Consider the following 23,683-nt stretch of genomic DNA (forward strand, 5'->3'; position numbering starts at 1 on the left):
CCTGGTCCTCTTCCCAAATATTGAGCGGGAAGGGCGCCAACAACGGCCATTTTGAAGGGGAACATCTAGTACAAGTTATCCTGACAAAAGTTGGTCTTCGGCTGCCAAAGACACTGGCGATGACGCCGTCTTGGGCTCCACGATGACCTCCATCTTGCCGCTCTGCTGGTCTTGGTCTCGTTGCACAGAAATGGTAACATTTGCATGATGCCTCGGTACTCCACGCCAATGCTTGCCCCATTTGCACCAAAGAGGAAAAAAGGACACTGCGCAGGTCGGCGCCCGCCTGGTCTCGATCGTCATGGCTTGCGTCACGAGCACATCGCGAGGTACCCCTGCCTTGATCTCTCTGCCTCCTCGTGAGCCTGCCTGGAGAGGCCACTCCTAAGGAAGCCTTGCGTCATCCGCCCCGCGAGGCTTGGCCCCTCGCGAGGGTCTTGAGCTTGAGTTGACGAAGATGGGCCGTACTGGGCCACCACTTGAGCCACGCCGCAGGCCGCAGGCAGGCAAGTCTGGGGACCCCCGTTCCTAGAACGCCGACAACCAGATTGGGGAATCCGCCGTATTGAGGTTTTTTTTGTCATGGATAACAAGGTAACTAATTTAATGAGATATTATCTCATCTCTTATCCCAGTTCATCTGTCTCCTTTAATTACCCGGCAGAAATCACCATGAATTCATTTTTATTCGAGCCGATTTGAGGATTTTCTTTCATTCATAGAGTGTATAGTGCACGGACACATCAGGACTTTGCGTGCTCGGCCAAACATCCATGGAGTTCCATCATACCGTACCAGATGACTTGGGGATGCGCGCGGTATGTTCATTCTCACCCTAAATCGGTTGGCATGGCCTACTTTCCTGAACATATACTATATATTGTTGCATTTGGATAAAAGGTGCCACATGCAGCATATACGCCAAAGGGGATTTTCCCCTCTTCTTTCTATATTAGGAAATTAATGATGTATTGTTTGCTCTCATATTTCCATGACATCATGGTTACCCTATCTATTTAATTATAGATTTTTGTCCTTTGATTTCAACTGTTATACGGTTCTTTCAATTTTTCCCATTTTTGCATGTTACCATATTCTTTAACAATCCTACCGTTTTCTGCAGCGCGTCCTTTGCTATGCAACAAAATCTGTAGTACACAATCTGTTGGGGGGATGGACCTCGAGTAGGCAATGAAATCCGGATCCTTTCAAAAACATTAGGGCAAGCGGCGCCCCTTAATCTGACTTGCGCCTGGCTGGCTTCTGAGCGCAACTCGGCCAGGCGTTGTGACTCGGCCAGCCGGCTGCCGCATGTCGACCGGTACCCAGAAGGCAAACCTCCAAAGACAAATAAGCATGACCATAGTGCGCCCCTCAACCCGGCCATGGGTCAGCTCCCGTACCGTCTGAGCGTATGATAGTTCCCAGGAAGCGATGAGCGCGGCACCAGTGATCTACCTGACCCGCTGACCAACGCGGACATGGCTACATCCCATTCCGCTGACGGGGGCAGACGGCGACTTGACACCGTGGCACTGTAGCGAAGCTAGCCCAACCACTCAGTGATGCACCACAAGACACAACATGGAACCTCCGGTGTACCGCGCCCGCGCCCGGAGAACTCGGCGTACCCTGGTACCCGGCGGGCCCCAACACCGGCTTCCCAGATGCTGACATCCCGCCCCCGCGCCCATGTAACTTAACCATTGTAACCCTGGGTGTTGGCCCATAAACCCCCCCAAGAAGCTCCCATGCAAGGGGGCTAGGCGATCACCAGTAGAACACTCACACACTCAGAGAAGGGAGCAGCCTATGCATAGGCTTGCCTTCCTTCCTTCCCAGAACAGCTTTAGGAGCAAGCTTGTATCCACTTCATATAAACCGCTCTGGGCAGGACTAGGGGTTTTATCTCTCCGGAGAGCCTTGAACCTGGGTACGTCTTGCGTCACACGCTCGCTCGTACCAACCTCACCTTTGGAGCGCACCGGTTGCCTCTTGCCTGTCCCTCTCTTTAGCCATCCCATGGCATCTATCGTGAGCCCACCATGATAGCTGGCACCCACCATGGGGCAGCTTGAGGTGCAGGCTAGAGCCACATTCCAGACAGGCCCCTTCGCCAACTCCGGAGACTACATCATGCATGGCATGATGACTGCAGCTGGCGCGACACTGATCGGCTTTACCGACCCTCCCGCTACCTCCCTCGGTGCGTCGCGCGTCTCCACCACGCTTGCTCCCGATGAGTACCCTATCGAGGTGATTGACATCACTGACTCGCATGTTCCCTTCGGTGATGACATTTCCGCCGACATGGCGGATCTCTACGTCCGCATGGAGGTCCTCGTCACCGATTCTGCCTCCACCTCGTCCATCGCCGCGAGGAAGGCTGCTACCACCAGGGTCGCCGTGGAGCGTGCCGACACGGTCGACCCGCTGCGCGCCATGATGCAAAACCTCGACGTTCCTATAGCCACTGACATCAACGCCACCAGAACCACCCAGGCCTGGGCCCAGCTCGAAGAGGAGCACAAGTGCCTACTGGACGAGGCCGTGGCATTTGCTGCTACGCAGCGCCGGTTGGAGTCTGTCCAGCGGGAGCGCGACACAGTGGATGGCTTCATGCCGACCGCTGCTGAGCCCAGCCGGGTTGCCGAGGTGCGGACTTGTGGCGCCACCATCGGCCCCACCCTGGGCGCGATCCTGCCCGTCTACGACACTCCCATCAAAAATGTGTGCGCCGCGCAGGCGGCCGCTGTTGGAGTGGAGCAACTGCAGGGTGTGGAGTTGCAGGAGCGCCTGTAGCGCATGACCTAGCTTCTCGGCGCTGGGAACACATAGTGGGACCGCCTCGACTGTCACGCGGCGTCCGTCTCGCGCCGCACCAAAGATCCTGAGCAGCCGAACACAACGTCTTCTCCGCCCCCCAGCAAAGCTCATTCCGCCGGACCCGAACCGGCACAACCGCGCCCTAACGAATGGGGGCGACCTTGGCAATGAGCCAGCTCCAGAAGACCAGTGCCGGCAAGACCCTGTCCTGCCACCATGCTGGCATGGCCGTCCGGCTTCTGCTGACCCTGTCCCCGCGGTATGGTCGCAAGTCGGCTGGGTCCGCGTCCATCGACGATGCCGACGCCCACCACCGCATCAAGCAGCTCGCCCTCTCCCTTGAGCTGGAGGAGGACAATGCGGTCGGTTTGGCTTGTCTCGGCCCCCACATCTGGGATGAGCCCCCAAAGGATTCACGCTTCCCTGCGACACCCCCAAGTACAACGGAACCGTCAAGACGGAGTACTGGCTCCCCGATTACACCACCGCTGTCGGCATCGCAGGTGGCAACCAGCGCCTAGCCGTGTGCTACTCCCCGCTCATGATGTTGGGCTCAGTCCAGATGTGGTTGAACATCCTGCCGGCTGGCAGCATCAACTCGTGGGTCGACTTCGAGCAAGCCTTCGTGCACAACTTCACCAACACTAGAAGTGTGTCCCAGCCAGCTCGCCATGTGCGTCCAGGAGCCGGACGAGACCGGCCGCCAATACCTTGCACGCTGGTCTGAGCTCCTGAACAGCTGCGAGGGGGTCCATGAGGTGCAGGCCATCCAGTACTTTGTGAGCGGTTGCCGGGATGGCACCCTGCTCAAGCACAAGCTCTTGTGCTCTGAACCGACCACCATGGTCACACTCATGGTCATAGCGGACAAGGACACCAACGCAACTCCGCCATGAAAATCCAAGTGGTGTTGGTGAAGCTGGCACCAACCTCCAAGCCGTCCGGCGAGAGCAGCTGCCAGCAGAACAATCAGCAGCAGAACAACAAGCGCAAGGTGGAGCAACTGACTCCCTGCTACGACAACCGCCTTGTCACTGACACCGACTAGGTGCCCCGGCTGAGCCGGCCAGCAACCGGCATCAGTGAACCGGCAAGACCGCTTGGCAACCCGCCATGATCTTTGACGAGATGCTCGACGCTCCCTGCAAGCACCACAGCGGTGCAAGGCCCTCCACGCACACACTTCGGCAGTGCGCCATCACCAAGCTCATCATGCGGGCAATATCCCTCTGCCTCCTGCTCCGGCGCCGAGTGCAGGGCGGCCACCCCCGCCTTCGCCTCCAGCAGCCGGCACGATGCGTGATGAAGTCTTCCTTGACCAAAATGACTGCTATGTCGTCTGCACCACTGAAGGCGGCGACAAGAATAGCGAACGCCGACTCCGGCAAGAATTAAACTCTGTGGTTCCGGCCATGTCTGAGTACATGCACTGGTTGGAGCGCCCGGTCAGATGGACCCAGGAAGACCACCCGGCCGTCATGCCGAACCCGGGTGGTTACACCTTCGTCCTCAACACCACCATAGTCGCTGAAAAGCGCACCTGCAAGTCAACCCGGGGTCCTCATCGATGGCAGTAGCAGCATCAACATCCTCTACGGTGATACCATGTCCAAGCTAGGGCTCGAGGCCAAGCACTTGGAGCCGACCCGGACGGTGTTCCACGGCATCATGCCGGGTCTCTCCTGCCACCCCATCGGCCAGATCTAGCTCGACGTTCTATTCGGCATCAACGCCCCACTTCTAGCGCGAGCTCATATGGTTCGAGGTGGTGGACTTGTCCAGCCCGTACCACGCGCTGCTGGGTCGACCTGCTCTGGCCAAGTTCATGGCGGTCCCCACTACGCCTACCTGAAGATGAAGATGTCGGGTTCCAAGGGCCTCATCACCATTGCCGGCGACTACCACAACTCTCTGGAGTTTGTTGTGGCCGGCTCCAAGCTAGCTGAGTCCCTAGTCATCACCGAAGAGAGGCGCCATCTCAACCTTTGTGGCTCTAGTCGGCGAGTAGAAGACCGTGCCGGCTCCCCCCAAGGAGTCGGCCGACAAAGCTTCATTCCAGCCGTCCAAGGACACCAAGGAGGTCCCGCTCAACCCGAAAGACCCTAGCTGTAGCCAGTACATTGTCGTGGGCATCTTCCTCAGTAGCAAATAGGAAGGCGAGCTAGTCAACTTCCTCCATGAGAATCGGGTTATCTTTGCATGCTCCCTAAAGGACATGTTGGGTGTTCCGAGGAAGTATGCCAAGCACAAACTACACGCCCGCAAGGATGCCAAGCCTGTCCGTCAACCCCTACGTCACTTTTCAGAAGAGAAGAACCATCAGCAAAGAAGTCGCCTGATTGCGCGCAACCGGCTTCATCATGGAATTATTTCACCCCGAGTGGCTGGCCAACCCAGTCCTTGTTTTGAAGAAGAACAACACCTGGCACATGTGCATAGACTACACTAGCCTGAACAAGGCCTGCCCTAAGGATCCTTTTTACCTGCCTCGGATAGATCAAGTGATTGATTCAACGAACGGTTGTGAGCTCTTGTCCTTCCTGGACGCTTACTCCGGCTATCATCAGATCAATCCGGACCCAGCCAACACCCTGAAGACGTCCTTCATCAGCCCTTCGAGGCATACTACTACATCACCATGTCGTTCGGCCTGATGAACGCCGGCGCCACCTTCCAGCGTTGCATGCAAAAATGCTTGTTGAAGCAACTCGGCCGCAACATTCACGTCTACTTCAACGACACCATGGTGAAGACCAAGCAACACCACATGCTCCTTGACGACCTCAAGGAAACCTTCGCCAATCTGCCCGAGTACTAGATCAAGCTCAACCCAGAAAAGTGCGTGTTCGGTGTGCCAGCCAGCAAGCTACTCGCTTCCTCGTCTCGGAGCGTGGTATTGAGGCAAACCCGGAGAAAATAAAGGCCATCAAGCGCATGTGGCAAGCCGACCTGGCTGCGCGATGTCCAGAAGTTTACCAACTGCTTGGCCTTGGTCAGTCAGTTTCTCAGCCGGCTGGCCAAGAGGGCTTTGCCCCTATATCTGCCGATGAAGAAGACGTTTTCATTTGAACGGAACAACCAGGAGGATGAAACATTCCAGAATCTCAAGCGCATTCTCTCAACCACATGGGCCGACAAGAATCCACCGTTGCTATACATCACCGCCACCTCGCGGTCGGTCAGCACGGTGCTGGTGGTCGGGCGTCTAGAAGAAGGCAAGTTCTAGGTTGTCCAGCGCTCGGTCTACTACCTGAGCGAGGTGCTCTCCAACTCTAAGCAGAACTACCCGCACTACCAGAAGATGTGTTATGGCATGTACTTCACCGCCAAGAAACTGAAGCAGTACTTACACGAGCATGTCATTATGGTCAGCACGGCCCCCAACGACGAAATCATAGGTTGCCTGGATGCCTCGGCCCGGTTGCCAAGTGGGCCATCGAGTTGGCCAGCCACACGATCCTCTACAAGCCCTGTACCACCATCAAGTCCCAGGTTCTGGCCGACTTCTTGGTTGACTGGACGGAGACCCAGTACTGCCGGCGCTGCCTGACTCGACACACTAGCGCATGCACTTCGACAGTGTCAAGATGCGGTCCGGCTTGGGAGCCGGCATCATGTTGTCTTACCCCAAGGGCGACCGGCTTTGCTATGAGATGCATATCCACTTTGCCGCCTCCAACAATGTTGCCGAATATGAAGCACTTATGCACAGTCTCCGGCTGGACAAAGAAATCGGCATACGGCGCATCCTCTGCTATGGCAACTCGGACCTAGTGGTGCAGCAAGCTTCCGGCAAATGGGATGCTCGAGCCGTCAACATGGCTGGTTACCATTTGTTGGTTCAGCAGCTTTCCGGATATTTCGACGGCTGCGAGTTCCTCCACATGCCCTGCACGGAGAACGAGGCTGCCGACACGCTGTCCAGGATAGGCTCATCCTAGCAAGCCATTCCATCTGGCATCTCCCTCGAGCACCTGCGCAGGCCGTCCATCAAGTCGTCTCCAGATTCTGAGTCCATCTTCATCCTGGACGGTCCCGCAGCTCCCCCACCCAACCCCAAAGATCCCGGCCTAGTCACGGAGGCTGTCGGCTCTGACCCGAAGGCTTCCGGATCTGGCTCGGGGGCTGCCGAGTCTGTCCTGGTGGCTACCAACCAGGTCCAAGTAGCAGCTATCACCAACTCGTGACCACCGCCCCCAACCCGAGGTTGCCGACCCCGGCTCATGGGTTGCCGACTTCGTCCCGGGGTTACCAACCCGGTCTCAGTAGTTTTTGTCTCCTACCCGACAACCGCCATCCCCAACCCGGGGGTTCCCGACCCCAGCTCAGGGGCCGCCGCTCTGGATCCTGTCCAAGTAGCCGTCTTCATGGTGGTAACGGATCCGCCTTGGGCCCAACCGATCCTAGATTTCTTGGAAAGCGACGCCATCCCCATGGATGAGACCGGGGCCTGGCAAGTTCAACACCGGGCATCCACCTACACCATCATCAACAATGAGCTCGTCATGGGTAGTGCAACAGGCGTGCTCCAACGCTGCATTGAGCAAGACAAGGGTATAGAGATCCTCCTCGAAATCCATCAGCGCGAGTGCGGGCACCACGCCGCCTCCAGATCCCTGGTGGCCAAAGCCTTCCGCCACGGTTTCTACTAGCCCACGGCCCTCAAAGACGCCAAGTCGCTGGTCCCGAGGTATGAGGGTTGCCAGCGCTTCTCCAAATGCAGCCACCACCCGGCTTCGGCATTGCAGACCATCCTGATCACTTGACCCTTTGCCGTCTAGGGCCTCGACATGGTGGTTCCTTTCAAGACCACCCAGGTCGGCATTACTCATTTACTGGTGGCCATCCACAAGTTCACCAAGTGGATCAAAGCAAGGCTGATCAAGAAACTCGACGATACAACAGCCATCCGAATCAACAAAGATATCGCGGTTCACTACGGCCTCCTGAATAGCATCATCACATACAATGGCACCAACTTCATCAAAGGCGCGCTGGCGCAATACTGCTCTGTCTCCGGCTTCCGACTCGACCAGCCTCTGTCGCCCATCCTCAGTCCAACGGCCTGATTCTGGCCGGCATCAAGCCTCGGCTCGTCGAGCCCCTTGTTCCTTCACCCGACAGCTGGCTCGACGAGTTGCTGATAGTTCTATGGAGTCTCCGGACGACACCAAACCGGTCGACCGGGTTCACCCCGTTCTTCCTCGTCTATGGAGCTGAAGCGGTCATCCCGACCTAAATCGAGTTTGACTCGCCATGAGTGATCATGTACATAGAAGAAGAAGTAGGAAGCCCGCGAAGACGGTGTAGGCCTACTCAAAGAAGCACGCCTTTTGGCCCTCCTCCAATCGACCATCTACCAGCAGAACCTGCACCACTACCACACCAAGAAGATCAAGCCCCTCGCATTCCGCGAGGGCGACCTCGTACTCCGACTTGTCCAGCAGCAAGCCGGCCAACACAAGTTGACCTCCCCATGGGAGGGTCCCTTCATCGTCAGCAAATCCCTAAGCGATCGCAATGCCTACTACCTCATCGACGCACGCATGCCGAACAAGCGCTAGAGAGACACGACTGGCAAAGAGACAAGCTGGCCGTGGAATGCAGAACTCCTCCGCCTGTTTTACAGTTAGCTGTATGCACGTATGTATCGATACCTTTTGAGTTTAATGCAAGACAACATGACCCCCGAATGACACTCCGGGGCTACCTTTTCCCATCAGTTATTGGGTCTCGCAAACTCTTGTAATCTTTTGCCCTCCAACCGACGGGTCTGTTCATCCCGCCCGTGCTCAGGGGCTGGCCAGATCGCTCGCACCCTGCTTCCCCCTTAGTCCATTTCAGCATGTTTGAGTCGCCAAGGCCCACCCCTTAGCCCCAAGCCACAGTCCGGCTTTGGCTGTTTGGCCGGCAGGAATCACGGGCCAAAGCACCGACACGCGGGAATCCTCTAAGATGGATCGGTCGGATCGGTCAATCCAACCTCACCGCATTAAGTTACCGCACGACCGGCTGCACGCCAGCTGGCCTAGTGGGTGTTTCGCTCGCGCTCAACGTTTGAGAAAAGCCTAAGTATTGTGTGCCCCTTTTCCAAGGTTGAACCCCTTGTCACAGACTGGAACCCGGCTGTTCAACTCGCGGGGGTGAAGTCCAAAGAAGGGGCAAGTAAGAAAAGGCCTAAAAGCAGAGAGCAAAAGAGCACATACTCGCAAAATTATTTACATTACAAAAATAAAGGCCCCCGACCAGAGTTCATTACATTCACTCTACACCCCAAGTGGGTGGACTTGCGACTTAGCAAAGTTGAAAATGAATATAAAGACACAGGGCGGCGTCAGGCAGTAGCCACATCGGGTTGCACGCTCGCCGACTCTCTCGTGTTGGCCGCGGTTGCGCCGCCGGTACCAGCCCAGCCCGGCTCCTCCGCGCTAGCCTACGGGTATGCCAAGATGCCGGTGTCATCCAACCCGGCTTCGGCATCCCCAAAAGGGTCTGACTCCTCGGAGCTGTTGTTCAGGTCATCGAGCGCCAGGCCGAAGGTGTCGGGAGGCACCACTCTGTCGTCCTTCGTCCGTTCCTCCTAGAACTCATCAACCACTGTGAAAGAAGCGAGGTGGCTAGCCCACCCATCAATCCGGCCTGCCTTCGCCTGCAGTTGGGCTTTCGCACCGGCTCACTGAGCCACCAGCTAGTCCGGGTTCAGACCATGGTACCAAGACATGGCAAACCGCAACACCAAGCCTGCTCCGGTGCAGGCCACAGAAGCGCGCCACGCATGGAGCCGCTCCGGTCCCGCCTCCAGCCATCGCGCTCGCCGCGTGATGCTTTCAGGCTCAACTGCACCCGGCCAGAGGGCCACCACCATGCCCAATCCGGCCTCGGTCAGCCTCGCCACCTTCTCGTCCATGGCCTTCAAGTGGGCTTCGGCGTCATGCATGATCTCCGGAAAGGTCCAGGCGATGTGCAGGTCATCTCTGGCGCCCGCGTCATCCTGGGCCAATCGGTTGGTGCGTAAGGCCTCGTCTGCCATCGCATGCGTGTCCGGGAAGTTCTCTGGCGAATAAAAGAAGGGAAATAGTCAGCCGCGTAGAAGACTCGGCGGGCTCATGACTCGGCAAAATATACGGGAAGCACTTACTGGTAAAGGTCTCTTCGAGATGATGCGCCTCACCAAACGTACCGTGCCGCTCAAAGTATCGAGCGCCTTCTCAAGCTCGGTGCACTTGTCGACGGCCGCCTTCAGCTCCTCGTCCTTCATGGAGACCGCCTTCTCATGCTCGCCTCCCAACCAGGTAAGCCCTGCCTAGTGGGCCTCGGCCTTCAGCCACTCCACCTCGACCCGGAGTAGGCCGTTGTCGGCAACCGCTTGGTCATGCTGCTGGCTGGCTTCGACCAGCCGGGTTCGTAGATCTGGCACCTCGGCCATGGCGGCTGCACGACAAGCTTCAAGTAAGATGCCGGAAGAAAAGAAGAAAAACACCTTTAAGATTCGACCCAACTACTTTATAGTTGGCCCGCATCTCGGGGGCTACACCCAATGGGTGCGCTAGCACGCCCCCACTAAGAGCAAGCAAAAATATACCTTCGGCAAGGCTGAGCGCCTCCTCCTCGACAGCAAGTTGCACCGTGACTTGGCGGTGCTTCTCTAGAAGCCGGTTGTGAACGCCGACTCGGAGGCCGTCCAGGTGCTGCAAGAAAGCAAGGATTAGTACAAACTGCAAATGCATTTTTTAAGATTCGACCCAACTACTCCATAGTTGGCCCGAATCTCAGGGGCTACATGCCCCCACTGACCAGGCGAAGAGACAAGAGAGAAAATTACGATCACGAAGTGCTCAAGCTCCCCCGCCCGCTCCACCTTGCTCCGGGCGAAGGCCTGAAGCTGGTCCGCGCACCCGAAAAGATGCTAGTGCATGGCGTCCATCGCCACCTCCTCTTGCATGCGCGGCCTGATGACGAATCCGCTAGACCTGGCCCGGACTTGCTGCGACCCGGCGATAGGGCCGCTTCCCAGCGCCTGCTCCAGGTTCACGACAGCCCTTGGTGCCGGGACCACCAAGGCACTTGTCCTCTGCCGGCTACTCCGTAGCCGGTCCGACTCCGGCACTCCGCTCGGCATCGCCTGCGGCGTTCCAACTGGGGTGGCATCCCCGGCGCGCCCCTACTCCACCTGCTTGGTCATGTCGTTTCGGGGTGGGGTGTCCACGACTATCTCCTCCACCTCCGGGTCATCAACGGCCGGCTCCGGGCCGCGCCCGTCCTCTGCTGGCGGCTCGGCGGCCGTCTCCGCTGTCTCCATGTCCTACGGCAACTCCGTCCAACCCAGATCCATGGTGGCTTGGCCCCTCGCCTCCTCGGTCCTGGCCAAGTCCGTCGCCAGCTCCTCCTCGGCCTTGTTCCCGTCTTGCCAAGCCACGCGCTTGGTGTCCGCTGGGTCCAGGCCGAGGTCCTCCTCAGGCGACACCTCAACCCGATCGATGACGCTTCTTCGGGTCTTCCAGAACACAAGGTCGACACCGGATGCGGCCCCAGCGGCCGCCACCGCCAGGTCAAGAGGTGTCATGCGCATCACGAAGACAAACATAAGGAAAGCTGAGTCGAGAAACAGGTAGGAACCGCTGAAAGATGTTTACCTGGCCGCGGTCGGGATGGGAAGCCTCGGTGGTGCAACCGGACGACCCGCCGTGCCTTCTTACTAGTCGTCTTACCACGCGCGAGCGGCTCCTCCACCGCGTGCTTTGGTGCCGGCTTTGGCGGCATCGCGTCCTTCTCATGCGGCGGGCTCGTCGCCACCGGCCCACGGGGTGACCCGGCCCCAGCTATCTTCTTCAGCCATCTTGGTGGGTTGACCCTGCCGTCTCCTCCCCTCGGTGACGATGCACCGCCAGTATCCGTCAGGATCTCCTCGTCGTTATCCGGCCACTCCTGCAAGAGGCCTGGTTGCAAGGACTTACCAGCGTGTGATACGTCTCCAACATATCTATAATTTTTTATTGTTCTATGCTATTATAATATCCATCTTATATGTTTTATATGCTATTTTATATGATTTTTGGGAGTAACCTATTAACCTAGAGCCCAATGCCATTTTCTGTTTTTCCTTGTTTTTGAGTTTTACAGAAAAGGAATACCAAACGGAGTCCAATTGACCTACCATTTTTTGTGATTTTTTTATGGATCAAAAGAAGCCCCCAAAGTAAAAGAGTTGGGGCAGAAGAGTCCTGAGCCATCCACAAGGGTGGAGGGCGCCCTACCCCCTGGGGGCACCCCCTGCCTCGTGGATGACTCGGAGACCCCCCTGACATGAGACAAACGCCAAAAATTCCTATAAATACAGAAACCCCCCAAAAGAAACCTAGATCGGGAGTTCTGCCGCCGCAAGCCTCTGTAGCCACCAAAAACCAATCGGGACCCTGTTCTGGCACCCTACCGGAGGGGGGAATCATCACCGGTGGCCATCTTGATCATCCCGGTGCTCCCCATGACGAGGAGAGAGTAGTTCACCATTGGGGCTGAGGGTATGTACCAGTAGCTATGTGTTTGATCTCTCTCTCTCTCTCATGTTCTTTATTTGGCACGATCTTGATGTATCGCGAGCTTTGCTATTATAGTTGGATCTTATGATGTTTCTCCCCCTCTACCTTCTTGTAATGGATTGAGTTTTCCCTTTGAAGTTATCTTATCGGATTGAGTCTTTAAGGATTTGAGAACACTTGATGTATGTCTTGCGTCGGATACCCATGGTGACAATGGGGTATTCTATTGATCCACTTTATGTATGTTTTGGTGATCAACTTGCGGGTTCCATGACCTTGGGAATCTATGCATAGGGGTTGGTACACGTTTTCGTCTTGACTCTCTGGTAGAAACTTTGGGGCACTCTTTGAAGTTCTTTGTGTTGGTTGAAAGATGAATCTGAGATTGTGTGATGCATATCGTATAATCATACCCGCGGATACTTGAGATAACATTGGAGTATCTAGGTGACATTAGGGTTTTGGTTGATTTGTGTCTTAAGGTGTTATTTTACTATGAACTCTTGGGATGTTTGTGACACTTATAGGAATAGCCCAATGGATTGATCGGAAAGAATAACTTTGTGGTGGTTTCGTACCCTACAATAATCTCTTCGTTTGATCTCCGTTGTTAGTGACTTTGGAGTGACTCTTTGTTTTTCAGTTTTATAGAAAAGAAATACCAAACGGAGTCCAATTGTCCTGCCAATTTACAAGATTTTTTATGGACCGGAAGAAGCCTCTGAAGCAAGAGAGTTGGGCCAGCCCAAGTCATCCACGAGGGTGGGGGCGCGTCCTACCCCCAAGACGCATCCCCCTACCTCGTGGCTGACTCGGAGACCCCTCTGACGTGAAATCCCCGAAAAGAAACCTAGATTGGGAGTTCCTCCGCTGCAAGCCTCTATAGCCACCAAAAACTAATTGGGACCCTGTTCCAGCACCCTACCGGAGGGGGATCCATCACCGGTGGCCATCTTCATCATCCCGGCGCTCTCCATGATAAGGAGGGAGTAGTTCACCCTCGGGGCTGAGGGTATGTACCAGTAGCTATGTGTTTGATCTCTCTCTCTCTCATGTTCTTGATATGGCACAGTCTTGATGTACCGCGAGCTTTGCTATTATAGTTGGATCTTATGATATTTCTCCCCCTCTACTGTCTTGTAATGAATTGAGTTTTCCCTTTGAAGTTATCTTATCTGATTGAGTCTTTAAGGATTTGAGAACACTTGATGTATATCTTGCATGTGCTTATCTGTGGTGACAATGGGATATTCACGTGATCCACTTGATGTATGTTTTGGTGATCAACTTGCGGGTTCAATGACCTTGTGAACTTATGCATAGGGGTTGGCACACGTTTTCGTCTTGACTCTCCGGTAGAAACTTTGGGGAACTCTATGAAGTTCTTTGTGTTGGTTTGAATGGATGAATCTGAGATTGTGTGATGCATATCGTATGGTCAAACCCACGGATACTTGTGGTGACATTGGAGTATCTAGGTGACATTAGGGTTTTGGTTGATGTGTGTCAAAAGGTGTTATTTTACTATGAACTCTAGGGCTGTTTGTGACACTTATAGGAATAGCCCAATGGATTGATCAGAAATAATAACTTTGAGGTGGTTTTGTACCCTACAATAATCTCTTCGTTTGTTCTTTGCTATTAGTGACTTTGGAGTGACTCTTTGTTGCACATTGATGGATTGTTATATGATCTAATTATGTTATTATTGTTGAGAGAACTTGCACTAGTGAAAGTATGAACCCTAGCCCTTGTTTCGAAGCATTGCAATACCGTTTTTGCTCACTTTTGTTACTTGCTACGTTGCTGTTTTTATATTTTTAGATTACAAAAACCTATATATACCATCCATGTTGCACTTGTATCACCATCTCTTCGCCGAACTAGTGCACCTATACAATTTACCATTGTATTGGGTGTGTTGGGGACACAAGAGAATCTTTGTTATTTGGTTGCAGGGTTGTTTGAGAGAGACCATCTTCATCCTACGCCTCCTACGGATTGATAAACCTTAGGTCATCCACTTGAGGGAAATTTTCTACTGTCCTACAAACCTCTGCACTTGGAGGCCCAACAACGTCTACAAGAAGAAAGTTGTGTAGTAGACATGAGCATGGCGCGTGGCGCCGGCTTCGGTGCCAGCCGACTCCATCTCACGTGGCCCGGGTTCTCAGCAAAGGACTCCTCCCCGTCCGAGCCAGCCTGCTCGGCAGGCGATACCTGCGTCCTCTGCCCATCACGTTTGGGTTGGATGGAGAGCAATAACACTTCCCTCATTGCATCAGGACGGAGGAGAAGCTACGACATTGCAAAGAATGGAAACCAGGGACTCACCAATGGTGTCGGGTTTGCCCTGGAGTAGGGCGCCTTCCCGAAGCGCCATTCGGCGGTCATCCCGGCCTTGGAGATAGCGTTGACCCGGTCCGCCACTTGCTCCAGCGTCAGCCAGTTCGCCGACATCCAGGTCGGGTCGTGCTGGTCACCTATCAAACCGATGATGTGTGCCCGACGCTGCAGCGGCAGCACCCGGCGCGCGATGAAGGTGGTGACAAGATCTGTCCCCTTCAGCCCGTCGCACACCGTCATGTCCGCCACCCGGCTGCACAATTTCAGCACACCCTGCGGTGGACTCATCGATATATGGCCCCAGTTCATCTTGGCGGTTGGCTGCTCATTGATGAAAAACGACAAGTTGATGGCGTCGGGGCCCCCACCGATGTTGTGCACGTAGAAGGAGTTCTGCCATTTCTTGGTGGAATCTTCCAGCGGCATCTTGGGGCACTCCCCATTAGACCAGATCAAAATGACGATAGCCCCGCAGTTAGACATCACCCCGGCCTCCGGCCCCTACTGCTTCAGGAAGAAGAATTGGCTCTAGAGCTCCACATCCAGCTCCACGCCCAAGTAGCCCTCGCATAACATCGCGAAGCCAACGAGCTGTAGAATGGAGTTGGCATCAAGATGGTGCGGTTGTAGCCTAAAGAAAGGGAGAAACACGCGGAAGAAGGCATTCACGGGGAAGCCAAATTCGCGCTTGAAGTGTCTGAGGAAGACCACGCACTCGCCCTCCTGCGGCTACGGCTCCCGGTCCTCCCCGGCGACATGCGCGACCATCTCAGCTGCCGACGGCAGCCGCCTGGTGTTTCGGAGGTACTGGATGTCCTCCTCCATGGTTTCGGAGCCCTTCCATGACCCTTTAGGCGGCGCCATCGGCAGAGAAGTGCGACGATAGGAGAGAAAAGGAAGAAGTCGAGGCAGCAGTGGAGCACTACTGGTGGTGGCGGAGCGCTCTGGGTAGAGACTAAGCGCTGCGGCTGGAACAAGATCGAAAGTAGGAGAAGGATAAGAGCAAGGCGCAGGGTGTGTGCGTGAGCGTCTCCGCCGCTCCCTGCCCTCCTTTTATAACCATTTTGGACATGGGGAAGTGGGATCGGTTGCACCCATATTGGGAAAACTTTGTTTTTGCCATTCTAGATTTTGCCAACTTCACTTATGCCACTCTAGAATTTGACATCTCTTTTTTGCCACTCTTAGCTTTTGACAATATATCACACATGCCATTCTGTTACACATCGGTCAGTTGACTGTTTACTCTAGCTAGTTGACCAGAAAAAAACCTGTCAGTATTTGCAAAAATGACATAAGTTGCCCCTCCTAACTTGTGGGGCCACTTCGCTAGTGACCCATACCCAGAGCTCTACACAGTACGCACACCAAGTAAAAGAAAAAAAAAATCTACACACACGGCTCACGACTCCAACCACACACCCGTCCCCATCCCAATGACCTAAGCCACATCCATCCATGGGGCCGTGTCTTCATTCCTCGCCGTCCGTCCGCCGCCGCCGCCGCCGCATCCAGACCCCGCCATCCGGCGCCGCGTCCGTATTCCCCGGCCCAGCGCCGCATTCAGACCCCGCGTCCGCATTCCTGCTGGCCTCCCCTCTGCGGCGCTTTGCTCTGGCCTCGCCGACGCAACCCGCATCTCCAGTCTCCCCTCGGCGGCGCCATGCTCTGGACTCGTCGATGCTTCGCGCACCTCCGGCCTCCCCTCCTCAGCACCCTTCTTCGACCTCCCTCCCCAACGCGGTCCACACCAGCAACCTCCCTTCCTCCCCCTTCAGCAGCTCCCTTGAGGTGAATCAATCACGGGATGAATGGAGTCGCGCCGTCGGCCATGGCGGCAGGGGCAGCCTAGAAGACCTCAAACCTGCTGGCTCCTCTCCCTGATGGGCAAGTTCTCAGTTCCTCAAATACCTTCTGAAGCATTGGTGTGTAACATTTGACCTGCTAGAAATAAATTTCTTTTTATGCTCCTGCTGGTTCGTTAGAGTTTGATCTGTTCTGAATTCCTCAAATATTTGTTGGTTTGTCTAGTTGTACACATGCCCTGGTCCGTGAGTGCATAACAAGAACAATTAGGGATTCTTGAGATCTGATTATTAAGCAACTAGTTTAATAATTCCCATCAGATGCAAGCAAATGGTCCGTTTGATTTTTTTTAAGGAAGTTGCTTGTAGGGGATATTGCAACCAGAAGCTAGTCTGGTCATTACACGGGCTGCTTATAATAGCAGTAAAGTTCTGCCTTCATACACTAGTTCATTCGCTACTAGTTAGATCAATGGAGTAACCTGTTATGACATTTGCATTTTTAATGTACAAGGTCATGGCATTTGTGCATATATGTCATACATACACGCAGATTGCATAGTGTAGCACTAGATCAGTAGCAATGTGGAATCCCTGATAATGTAATATTAGTAATTCTCTCCCTCTCAATAGTAATGGAACAGTGCAGAAATAAGATAATGGAACAGTGCAGAAAAAAGATTGTTTTGATCAGTTTTTATAAGCACAGATTTTTCATGTCATATATGTTGATTGCTTAGCTAGCTATCCTAATTCCACACTTCTCTGATTTCCAATTTGTGTCAATGCAGGTCAGAGCTGCCACCTTATAAGCTGATTGTGACATATGGGGCGCATTCTTACAAGAATTACAAGGGTGACCAGTGCACCATGTCTTCTTGGAGCTGGGACATCCGTGGAGAGAGGCAGATGGTCATATTTGATATAAGAGCTAAAATAGCAAATAAATTAGTACGCGGACTTCTAAAAATTATGCAAAGAACAAAAGAACCAAACAATGTCCTCCGTCGAAGAGCACAAGAAGCAAAGGGAGGTCGTGAACCTTGTTGTGCAACTACATGTTATTTTGTGGAGCACTATGCAGACCAGAACCTTGCTGTGTAGTTGTGTAGCTGCTGCAACTACATGTTATTTTGTCGAGCACCATGCATATGTGAGAACCTTGCTGTGTAACTGCTGCAACTGCATGTTATTTTGTGGAACACCATGCATATGTATGTGAGAACCTTGCCGTGTAACTGCTGTAACTACTTGTTTTTTTATGCATATGTGAACGTGTTGTGTAGCTGATGCAACTATCTTATTGTACTATGTTCAGCTTGTGTGGAGCTTGCCTTTTGGGTGGTCCATATGCATGTGAACCCTTGTTGTTCAGATTAGATGATGGATTTGTACTCCTATGAAATAATTTGTTCATACTTAGAATGTCTTAACCTCTTTACTATGCTGCTGGTCATGATGTTATAATTGTGCTTATTTCTGATCAAATAGTGTAATTATGTGTGATGTTAGATTTTCAAATAGGCCATGCCAAAATTTCTAACCCATCAGCTAATAATATAGTGAATTTAGACTTTACTCTAATGGCAAAAGTAATATTTGGCAAAAACAAGAGTGGCAAAAGCAAAACAAATAACCAAGGGCAATATGGTCTTTTCCCTGCTCCGTTTGGTCAAAACATCTATTGACCTAACAGAATGGCATTTGTGATATATTGTCAAAAGCTAAGAATGGCAAAAGCAATATGTCAAATTCTAGAGTGGCATAAGCGAAGTGGGCAAAAACTAGAGTGGCAAAAACAAAGTTTTCCCACCCATATTCCCACTTCCCTGCATTATGTGGGCACGTTTCCGCCGTGAATTAATTGCCTGCAGAAGGGCAACCGTCCACGGCCGCCGCAATCAAACCCCGCTCATGGGCCAAGGGCGCGTCATGGCGGGGCCCAGCCTTCGGTCGCGTCCCATCGCGCGCGTTGCCTAGCAGGGCCTCTCTGGCCGCTGCTCACCACGTGGCACCTATGTCGGGCCATGGGAGGCGCGTCCCTTCGCCTTCAAGATGCGGCGGACGCCTCGGTTTCCCGCCCGTAATGGGGTGCCACGATCCGGCTTCCGGAAGTCGGCACACAGTTGATGTTTCCGGACCCGGTGGCCCCAAGCTTCATCAACCCAGCCACCTTCTCAGGGGGGGGGTTTGAAACTACGAAGGCCCTCCTACCAGAAGTCAGCGGGCCTTCACAGCTTCGGGGACTACTGTTGGGGGATGGACCCCGGGTAGGCAATGGAATCCGGATCCCTTCAAAAACATCGGGGAAAGCGACGCCCCTCAATCTGGCTTGCGCCTGGCCGGCTTCCCAGCGCAACCCGGCTAGCCGCCTGGCGCATGCCGACCGGTTCCCAGAAGGAGAACCTCCAGAGACATATAAGCACGAACATAGTGTGCCCTCATCCTGGCCACGGGTCAGCTCCCGTCCCGTTCCAACACCGGCTTCCCAAACGCTAACATCCCGGCCCCGTGCCCATGTAACTTCACCATTGTAACCCTAGGGGTTGGCCTATAAACTCCCCAAAGAAGCTCCCATGCAAGGAGGAGAGGCAAGCACCAGTAGAACACTCACACACTCGGAGAAGGAGCAGCCTATGGCCTGCCTTCCTTCCTCACCAAAACAGCTCTAGTAGCAAGCTTGTATCCACTCCATATAAACCGCTCGCGGCAGGACTAGGGGTGTTATCTCTCCGGAGAGCCCCGAACATGGGTACATCTTGCGTCTCATGCTCGCTCGTACCAACCTTGCCTCTAGAGCCCACTGGTTGCCTCTTGCATGTCCCTCTCTTTAGCCATCCCATGGCATCTCCCGCGATCCCACCATGCCACAATCTTCCCTTTACATAAATCAAGACTGCAGGGACGTCATACTGAACACAAACAATGGATTTACAATCGTTGCTACTGTAAGACTTGATTACCATGGTAACTCCTATTGTGGTAGGGGCCTTTGGACAAAAATTTCTAAGTTTTATGTACTGAAAGCTGGCGCTAAAATTGCACTACACTTAAAAGAGCCTAGTCATGAGATATATGCTAACTTCCCCAACAATATCATCCGTCCAGACTTTTTTCGAAGTAAGTGTTCTTTTCAAGTATCTGCATGTTGACTTACCCAACAATATAAAAGGAATTGTGTAGTATTTAAGCAACCAATTGTAATTCCATTTTCTTACTCTATTCCTCCCTACTAACTTCTAGTTACCAATACACTTTTCTATTGCCCTGTTTTAACTAAATATTCCTTGTACTCCCGCTTCTATCAGAAAGCACCGCTGAAGAGGAGACTCCGGAGGTGGAGAACGAGGCGGCCAACAAGTGGAGGCGGGTCGAGCAAGAACAGCAAGCGACTCCAGCAGGCCTAGACTTTATCAGCAGCCTCCCCAATGATATTTTGATAGTCATCTTCTCCCTTCTCCCAATCAAATATGGTATGCGGACAACCGTCGTTTGCCGGCGGTGGCGCCCCCTACGGAAATCCACCCCTCTCGACCTCATCCACACCCACGAGCTCTGCCATGGCTATCGCAAAAGCTTGGATATATTCTCCCAGATCCTCGATAGTCACATTGGCCCAACCAGACGCCTTAGCATGGGCAAGTTCTGTTCCAACGGCAAGGACCGAGACAAGATTGACGAGTGGTTCCGATCCCCCGCCCTAGATCATCTTGAGGAGCACACTTTTGATGATGGGCATATGCGCTTGCTGCCAACGTCCGTGCTCCGCCTCGTGCCCACGTTGCACGTCGCCAAGTTCAGGAACTGCCACCCCCCTTAATGACGCACCCGCTCTTATTCTACCATGACTGAAGCACCTCGATCTTGTCGTCGTCTACCTCCCAAACGGTGACATTGAGTGCCTGCTCCGTGGCTATACTGCACTCGAGTACCTTCATCTTCATGTGATCATTGGGTTGAGTAGCTTCCACATCACCTCCACGACTCTCCGGACTATTTATGTGTGTTGCTGGTGGTGCGAGAAGACATCACAAAATGCGTACCACGGTATGGTCATTGAGGACACACCTTCACTTGAGATACTACTTGTAGTTGATCAAGAAGGTCCAACAAGAATCAATGTCATTTCTGCGCTGAATTTGACAATGGTGGGCTACTCGTCTGACAAATACTCTGAACTTGTTATTGGATTCACACTCGTTGAGGTACAACAACCGCCTTCTACCTCTCCTTCTAGAAATTAACATTATTTTTAATTTTGAATGTATGTTCGTTTGTCATCCAGAACATGATTCTGAGAATCTTGACCCCGAAAATGCGCACAATGAAGGTCTTGGCACTAGAATCTATCGGCCCCAACCTAGACCAAGTTGTTAGTTTCCTGAGATGCTTTTCGTGCCTGGAGAAGCTATATATCAAGGTGATGTTCCTTTCCTGTTAAATTTTAACCATAAGGGAGTTCAATTTTTGACACCTTTTTCAAAGTTTACAATGACAATGTACTACAATTTATGAATGATTTTTGGAGGATTTTAGTACATACATGTCCCCCCATATTGGTTGCTTGATCCATATGGTTACAATCCATAAGCATTTTTCCTTTGGATTCATCTGTACTAGTTTTCTTAGGGAACTTTTCATTCACTCCAACCTCTTGTGAAGAAGGCTACATTTTTCTAGATTGTAATCAAATGCCCATGTTAAGCATGTTGGATCGAAGATGGGATGTTAGTGCATTTTACAAACCCTGCAAACCAAATAGGCATGTAGTAGTGTTCAAAACTGCATGTAGGCACTAACACGTTTTCTTCTTTTGCAGATAAGATTAGGCCCGATGGTGGATAATGTGATACAATATAACAATCACATCAAATTTCTAGATTTGCATCTCCCAAAAATTACTTTGAACTCCTACCGAGGGACCTTACCGGATATTATATTCACCAGGTTCTTTGTTGAGGGCAAGGGTCCTGAAGGTAATGAGGTTTGCCCTAAATTTATTTCGCAAAAATGAATGGTTTGTTGATCATCGCCGGCGGCTGCGGCAGAATGGAATAGGCTCTGAAAAGGATGAATTTAATTTTGGAATTCAGATGACAGAGTAATCGGAAGTCATCGTGTCAGCCCCATAGATGACTTCTTAGTGGCTGACCCCTTTGCAAAAATTATGATGCTTCGAAACCAGCCTTACAAGTGGTAATATTAGTTTGAACCTCTCTTATATCCATTTTCAGCGGATCAACATGGGCGTTTGCAACTAATGAACTGACTTTCATTTCTAATATCAGTTTGAACCTTGTAATCTTCGAACTTGAGCCATATAACTCTGGAATTTGAACCTTGTAATATTTCGAGCTTTTGTGGTACAATCGTTGAACTGGCATCATATGAGACTCGTATATTGGTAGCACTATTTTGACCTTAATATGGAATGGACTTAGATTTTATTAACCATTCTCGAATGTGTTTACCTTGTCGATCTCATAGCACAAGATCTGTGTAGCTAACTCGATTGCGACCTTCGACGTTATTGCACACAATTGGTTTCTTCAACCATGTGCCCTGCAGAGCACAAAATTAATTATCGTACTCGAGTGTCCATCATCACCCTTATGTGTAACTTCGACCTCATCACCCACTGGTAAACTTATGACCAAAGTAATTCCACACACTTTGTTTTTATAAAGCTTTTTGCCAATAAACACCCACGATTTGTCCCTCTTCTAGCCGACGCGTGGCCAAACTAGCCATGCGGGAAGCTTTCACGGTAAACTGCGCAGTTGCACGAGAACATGCTCACCAACATTACATTTGGCACCTCTTCGAGCCCAGACGTGGTCAAACGAAACATGTGTGGTGTTCTCAAGCGTGCACTGGAATCCTCTGCTATGAATGCAGTGATAAGACGTGACGATTACAGGCCGACCGACCTCCATTTATTATAGCGGCCATCTAACCCTTGTGTATCTTCAACCTTTCAATCGTGCCCCACTATTGCAAGAAGAACACCCATCGCGATAAATTCTTAGAGCGTATCCTGCGCGGCTCCAATGGCGCTCCGAGCGGCTGCCGGTGACGAGTAGCAGTTCACCATGCATGTCGTGGTGGACACCCACAGAAGGTTCACGGAGCTCTCGGTGGTGTACACCAACAACTCGGTCTGGATGGAGCACTCCATCCACATCATGGGGTTGTTGCTTGCTGAGGAGAAATACAAGGTGGTCAGGTTCGACCTCGAGTACACCCGCGCTCATGCCGGATCTCGTCCCAAGCTCGCCATCGCCCAAATGTGTGTGCGCAATCATGTCCTCGTCTACTACTATTGTCTGGCCATAAGGCCTTGTGAGCGTTTCACCAGGTTTGACATCCCCCACTACATGTTCGCTACGGTGGACATTACCAACAATGTAATGGTGCTCAAGAATTCGGGCATCGCCTGCCAGAATCTTGTGGACATCTAGGGCCAATACAAGATCTGGGTTAGGAACGAGCATGAGAAGGACTCACTAGTTCACCTCACCGATGCCATCATCGATCCCTACTATAGAGACATGAAGGGTTCCTACAACAAGGACAAGTGTGCCTGGCACTCGGCCCGGATGGAGAAACTCAACAAAGCTCACATCATGTATGCGGCCAAGGAGGCGTACACGAGCTACAAGATGTACATGCAGATCATTGACATGAGGAAGTGCCTCCTTCCCCAAAACGGCCATGGATCCAGCTGTAAGTAGAGCAATGGCAAGCGTCATTGCAACAAGAAGTAGATGATGAGATCCTCGTTTCTCCTAGTTTAGTATGCATGTAATTGCTTACTTTGGTGTGTGGAAATGTTATGTGTGTATTCACTTGTGTAATTGCATGCTTCATTTGGTTATGCAATGTTGTGTTTTTAAGTATATATTTTGATGCTCCATAGACATAGTGTAGATGTTGTGCAGAAAGAGCAACTCACATCGCACACAGACTAAACAATGGAACCCTTCGGTGATGTTTTCATCAATCAATCACAATTGTATACCAGCAATCCTTTGCTCACAACACTCACGGCTTGTTAACAGGAATCGTCTGTGTTGTTATTGGTCTTCCCACACATTTATGATTGCAGACCTGTTTGCCGTGTATCACACACTTCTTGTTAAGTTGAACCGTTTCTGTTCTCTTGGCTCA

The 23,683-nt window shown here is 52.4% G+C and overlaps 1 long non-coding RNA gene across 1 annotated transcript; it reads left to right on the plus strand.

The window, feature by feature from the left end:
• Positions 1-16,087: 16,087 nt before the first annotated feature.
• Positions 16,088-17,824, plus strand: LOC123071420 (uncharacterized). Its single transcript, XR_006434317.1, has 2 exons — positions 16,088-16,633; positions 17,305-17,824. It is a non-coding gene; the product is annotated as an uncharacterized lncRNA (long non-coding RNA).
• Positions 17,825-23,683: the final 5,859 nt, after the last annotated feature.

The sequence above is a fragment of the Triticum aestivum genome, chromosome 3B (genome assembly GCF_018294505.1).
Source record: "Triticum aestivum cultivar Chinese Spring chromosome 3B, IWGSC CS RefSeq v2.1, whole genome shotgun sequence".
Classification (NCBI taxonomy): domain Eukaryota; kingdom Viridiplantae; phylum Streptophyta; class Magnoliopsida; order Poales; family Poaceae; genus Triticum; species Triticum aestivum.